The sequence below is a fragment of the Leucopleurus acutus genome (assembly GCF_964270905.1).
Source record: "Leucopleurus acutus genome assembly, chromosome: 5".
In the NCBI taxonomy this organism is placed as follows: domain Eukaryota; kingdom Metazoa; phylum Chordata; class Mammalia; order Artiodactyla; family Delphinidae; genus Leucopleurus; species Leucopleurus acutus.
In genome coordinates this window covers 65774109-65780177 of record NC_139147.1, presented here as the reverse complement: position 1 = coordinate 65780177, position 6069 = coordinate 65774109, and positions in this window count along the sequence as shown.

Sequence of the window (6069 nt, the reverse complement as noted above, 5' to 3'; positions counted from 1 at the left end):
TTATTTTCCAGGCGGGCCTGTCACCGGGTTATGAGAGCGGTCACGGTCTTAAGCTTTCTCCTTTCCGTCTTACTGAATCATTTCCAAACACATCTTCCGTAAGATTGAGCACCAGCTTTGCACGATGGAAATCAGGTATCCGCTTGAAGGATTTTAAAGAAGGCTAGGAAAGAACTTGAAGATCAGCTTATCAGCAGGCTCTCTGGCCACTAGTCCCAAAGTACTTTTCAAAAATAGAATCCATATGTACATAAGAGCAAAGTTTAAATCACAACATGTTAGCGTCAGAAGGGATATTTGCACAACCTGTTACTATATAGTGAGGAAACTGAGCCCCAATGAAGTGAAGAGAGTTCCTTAGGGTCACACAAGCAGAGGGAAGTAGGCCTGGAGTCCACTGTCTCTGAACTCTCAGTCCAGGACTTCTTCCATTCTCTGTACTGCCATTTACACAAGCTGTGAAATGATACGATAGACTAAACCCTGAGTTCATTAACGCTCTGAACCTCCTGAATCTGATTTTTAAAATATTTCATGCTCCTTCCAAAAGAGGCCTCTGCTTTATGACAGTGTAAAAGCAGCATTTAAAGAAAGGTCTAAGATATGTGCTGTAATTCTAATAAACAGGCAGTAATCAAATATGGCAGAGGGTGGGGATGGGAACACTGAGTGGAGAGATAAGTGGATACAAATCGGTGTTTTAAAAGCTGGCAGTGGCTTCTATCCTAAGCAGAACAGAAAGAGAACTGGGGGAAGTCCATGTTCCTGCCTGCCCCTCTTCCCCCGTGTCCCCGAGTGCTCTAGCTTGCTTCTGTAAATTGTTTTTTCCCAGCCTTTGATCTGGAGACCCAGGTAGATTTTAAAACCTTCTTTGGTACATTTTCTACCAGATGGCCTCCACTGCTCTGCTTCTCCCAGTCCTGCTGGGATTTCCCACAGGGAGGGAAGCTCAGCTGGTCAGCACTCCCCTTCCCCGCTTTGCAATGGACCTTTGGTGCTCCTGGCCACAGGCTCATCGTAAAGGAACTTCACTGCCCACAAGACTGGCTCTCGGTGGGTGAAAATACGGCTTCCAGGAACCGGAAAGGAACTACTCCATAAACTAGAAATCTTGGGAGCCTTGCTAAAGTTCCCTGCCTGTGCCCACCCGCCCCCTACCCCCTACCCCCTACCCCCTACCCCTCCCTCCCCACCTCCCTCCCTCCCCACCTCCCTCCCTCCCCACCCTCCCCCACCCTCCCCACCCCTCCCCCACTTCACCCCTCCCCACCCCTCCCCCCACCCCCAGCCTCTGCTCCACAACCCCTCCATCAGGGTCAGCCTAGGCTAACCTACCTGAATCCACTCTCATTTTTGTTTCTAGAAGAATCCTTGGGACTATGGGTAAAGAAAAACCTAGTCAGGGGACATTTAGGTGCTCTCAGATTTTAGCCCTCTCCTCCTCCCTCTGATGAGGTGTCAGTTCCCTCATCCTTGGTCTCTGTCGTTCATTCCTAAAACTGCTCTTTGGAGAGAACTGAAGTTTGGGGTGGGGAAACTAAAAAGAGTGAGAGTGAAACCAAGACTTCACAGAGGAAGGCGGTTTAGGCAGGTTTCCTAGTAGTGACAGCCACTGGAGAGTCCCTCAACCTCCCCCTGTGGACACCAGCAAAATCAGATCCAGGATCGGGAGGGAGTCAGTGTGAGGGTGCTGTTAAGGCCCTTCACTCCATCAAATTCTGCTCTTCATGGGACAGTCCTTGTATAAATTGGGCTGCAAATGGCCAGATTTCTTCTCGTATTCAAATAGCAGCTAAATGTGTCTGTGTAAGGTATACTTTAAATGTTGCCCTTTCTGGGAAGAGTTGATGAGAGATAAATTCCCCCTTTCCACTAAAGCCATGCAAATTCTCTTTAATTTTATGCATGGAATTAGACTAGTCCCCTACCCCCCTTTTTTTGAAATATGGAGACCATAACCTTTTGTTAAAGATTGTTTTTCCCCTAGATTACTTTGTCACTAAGAAACAAAGGGCAGCTATCTATTTCACTTTTCAGGAAAATATGCAAGAAAGAAGAAAGAGAAGGAGAGGGAGGAGAAGGGGAGGAGGAAGGGGAAGAAGAAAGAAGGAGGAGAGTAAAGGAAGGTGGTTACTTTGTCTAAGGGGTGGTTAAATAGTTTAGTGTGTTTAAGCAGTCAATACCCTACTGTTCAATCTTTAATGGGCTGTTCACTTGTCTCTTCAGCTTTCATTTATTCAGGTTTGATTTCATGACAGCTACACTGTCCCATTATGAAAGCACCAAAATCATCTCTGTATCCTTCTACTGCCAGATGGTTGGCTCCTTACTGTTTCTTGAGGAACAAGGAAAATGAAATACAAACTGAAAAAAGTATGACTTTTGTAACTTTGCCAGCAGCCCTAATGGTCAGTGTGGGTAGGGGGATAGCAGCCAATGTCTGTGGTAACTCAATTCTCAGAATCCTAGAATCACAAACTGCCAGGATTCCAGGGCAGGCCCCTACCCTCAGGCAGAGAAGCCCAAACGCTGATGGATACAGGGTTTGTCTCTTCTCTTAAAGGATCAAGTAATAAAACACTGCAACTTCCTCTGAAATTTGCACTTTCCAGTTTCATCACAAAAAAACAAAAGCAAATAAAACTTCCTTAAACACAACCAAAATATCACCGGCTTTAATTTAAGATTATTTTCTCTAGTTTGGTTATCCACAGAAGTGAAGGGCATTTACATCCATTAAAAGCTCAAGGCAAATAACCAGGAACACCTCAACGCAGTGAAAGATCCTTATCAAGAACCTCAAAACCCCTTGGCCAGTCTTAAAAATATCTCAGCTCTCCTTTGATTGCTCTTTTCTCTGAATTACCCAGTTTAACATCTGTTTTATTATTGCTTGTTACTTTTTTCTGGATCCATTTCTACATTTAGTTTGAAACTGAATGTTATATTTCAATCAGGATCTGGGCTCATGTTGAAAGATAACAAAGATAATTCCTGGCCATGGTATGTCTTATTTCCACTCATACCTCCCAATATTTTGTTGCCATTTTCACCACCCTGCAGCCTCAGATCTGGCTGGTTGCCTTGGTCTTTTCCTGCCATTGCTTGTTTCTTTTTCTTAGGGTCTGTCCATCTTGCTCTTATCTCTCTCCCATTCTGTTCACCTTTGCATCCACAGTGCTTGACACAGTTCTAGGCACACAGTAGGCACTCAGTAAATTGGGGGGAATTGGCTAGATGTGACAAAGGAGTGGTACAGACTTTAGGAGCTCAGAGAAGGGGAAGAACAGATGGGGATTAGAAGAGTCAAAGAGAGCTTATTGAGGAAGTGACATTTGGAATGCTCCTCTATGGAAGGAAGATGTTTGGATGGGCAGAGAGGATGGGGAAAGGCGGTGTAGGAATTATGGTAGAGTCAAGGTTTTCAGGCACAGAGTAGAGTGACAAATGCAGGAGGGAGAGAGGCAGTGGGCAATAGGGAAAAAGCCCTCTGTTTAGACCAGGGTTAGCTCTGAATGTCCACTTCTCTTTTCGTTTTAAGAATTCTGGTGATTTCCATCTCAGAGAACCAAAAAGAATGTGAGAGCGTACAAAGAAGAGGTGACCGCTCTCACACTGGTGGCTTTTCCCACGGCTTTAGCAGACTGCGGCACCACTCGGGAGCACCGTGGTCTTAAAGCCAAGGTCTGGCCACCCCATTCTGGGTGCAGGCTATATAGATGGGTTTGAATGAAGCTGGGAAAGGAGCCACAGGGGCTCCACTGTCAGGCTGAAAGTCACTGCAACAACACTCCGTAGCAGAAATCAGGGTGCTTGTTGCCAGGTGGGTGCCCTGGGGAACTGACCTGAAACAGAGGTCAGAAAGCTTCTTGTGACTCTTCACTGCTGGGGTTGCAGCCAGTCTTGTTAGAAAAACCAAAAACATGACTTCCTGAAAAGTTTTGTTAACGCAAAAAATGGGTTTGTTTCTTTGGCAACAGAGAGTCCACTGTGGGAAAGGGGTTTTCTCAGCACCTAAGCTGTCCTAGCACCTTGGACCCTGAGTACTCAACATGCAAAAACTTTGCAGTAGCCCTGGGGTCCAGCCCGACCCTGCCCTGTGGTACAGTTTTAGCTCAGCCTGGCTTTTATCAGCTTGAGGAGAGTGAAACAGCTCTAAGGTTGAGAGAGGAAAGATTGAATCACCATTTTACAAAGATCACCCTGTTCAGGGGCAAAACCAAGTGTATTGTATTTACCATATTCATATATCATGTCTCCTGTCGTTTTCTTTTTTTCCTCTAAATTGACTCACCTTTTTACTTCTACACATTTATTTTAGATGGGAAACCATTGTATCTCTACCACATAAGTATCCCTCCTGCCTTAGCTTAGATTCTCCAGAAAGCAAAGTTAGTTACAAAGCCCTAGATTATTGGGAATGTAAGTCCAGTGGTGCAGGACAGGGGAATTGAAACAGGGAAGGAAGAAAAGCCAATACAATTGTGCCTTACCACGTTGGCCTCTGCTGCAGGCAACTGGTACTCTGTCCCACTGGGACCTTCTGGAAAGCCTCATGAAATGTGTCTCTCAACTCTCCATCCGGGTGACAAAAGTGGTAAGTAGTCATCCATCATCTTCCAGCCCCTTTTGGTCAAGAGTAGCTCCATGGATTTTAAGTGCCTCCTATTTGCAAGTTGCACATGCCTTAGTACAGAATTTCCGAGGGGATCCCATGCCAAGGCAACAGAGAAGCCCCAGTGCCAGAAGCAGACTGAGAAAGGTGCAGGCTCAGACAAGGTGCGCTCAGGTTCCACGGGTGCAAAAGAGATCCACTGGACCAACATGGGTTGGCTGCTCACCCATGGAATGCTCCAGAATTCTACACAGAGGTAGCAGGCTGGTTGGAAATTGTCAGGGGAGGACTAAAAGCTTCCTCACCCGACCCTTTGTTTCTGTCACTGTGTTCACCTGAGGGTTACTCTACCAGGGCTGGGGTGACTGGGATACAATGTCCAACTTGGCTAGCAGGCACCCACTCTGTGAAGATGGTGGGGGTAGAGGGGTGGGAGTGTAGGTAAGGGTGGCCTTGTAAGCTAAGCACTCTCCCAAAGTGTCCACTACACATGAGATGGGTGGTCCACTGCTGCAGTGGCATGACTGTGACTAGGGAGGGGTACTTCTGGGTGCTAAAACAAAACTTGAGACCAGCACAGACACAGCCAGCCCATGAGGTTCGTAGACGATCTACCACCAGCGTCGATGAGTCAGCCCCTCCCACTGTGGGGTACCTTTCTACCCTCTCCCCCAGGCTACCCAGTGCAGTTTCCTTTCTCCTTGACACTGAGGCAGTGCTGGCACTAGGTGAGGGAGGGCTGCTGTGTGGTTTGTGACACCATCTGGAGGGAACAGTAGGACAGCAGAGGGAGCTTCCTCAAATTGCACATAAATAACACTCTGCTCATCCCCTGATTTGACTTGTGTTTCTTTTTTTTTTTTTTTTTGACTTAAGTGTTTCTGAACATCAGAGTTCTCTACCAAGTAAAAGGAAGTTGGGAGGGGAAATGCCACCTCTGTAAAATATCACTCAAAGACAACTGAGTGACTTGCCAGTATTTTGGAGACAGCAAGAAAGGAACAGAAGTGGGGCCTCATCCTTCGATTTTCAACACAAGAGAAAAAGAGGAATTGTTCTTCAGCAAGTAAGTACATTTACTATTAACTTAATATGGGATAGCTTGGTAGACCTAGTGACCAACAACCTGACTGCTTTTTAAACAAACATACCGTCACTCTTACCTCCAAGATGCATACTTTCCCCCCAAAGGGCCTTCAGGGGGTCTCTTATTCCAACATACTTGGAGAATCATCATCGGAGTTATGGCCCATTATTTTAAGTTTCCTAGGTGGTAGAAAATATTAATTTTGTACGCTGAATTTGAGTTTTCCACAACCAGCAAAATTCTGATGAATAAGTGAATCCAAGCTAATCCTGACTAAAAATGGAGTGTGGCTGATAAAACAATCCAGTTTGGCTGAAAAACCGGCTCAACGAGGGGTCCCAAACATTTCCCTGGTAGCACTAAACTG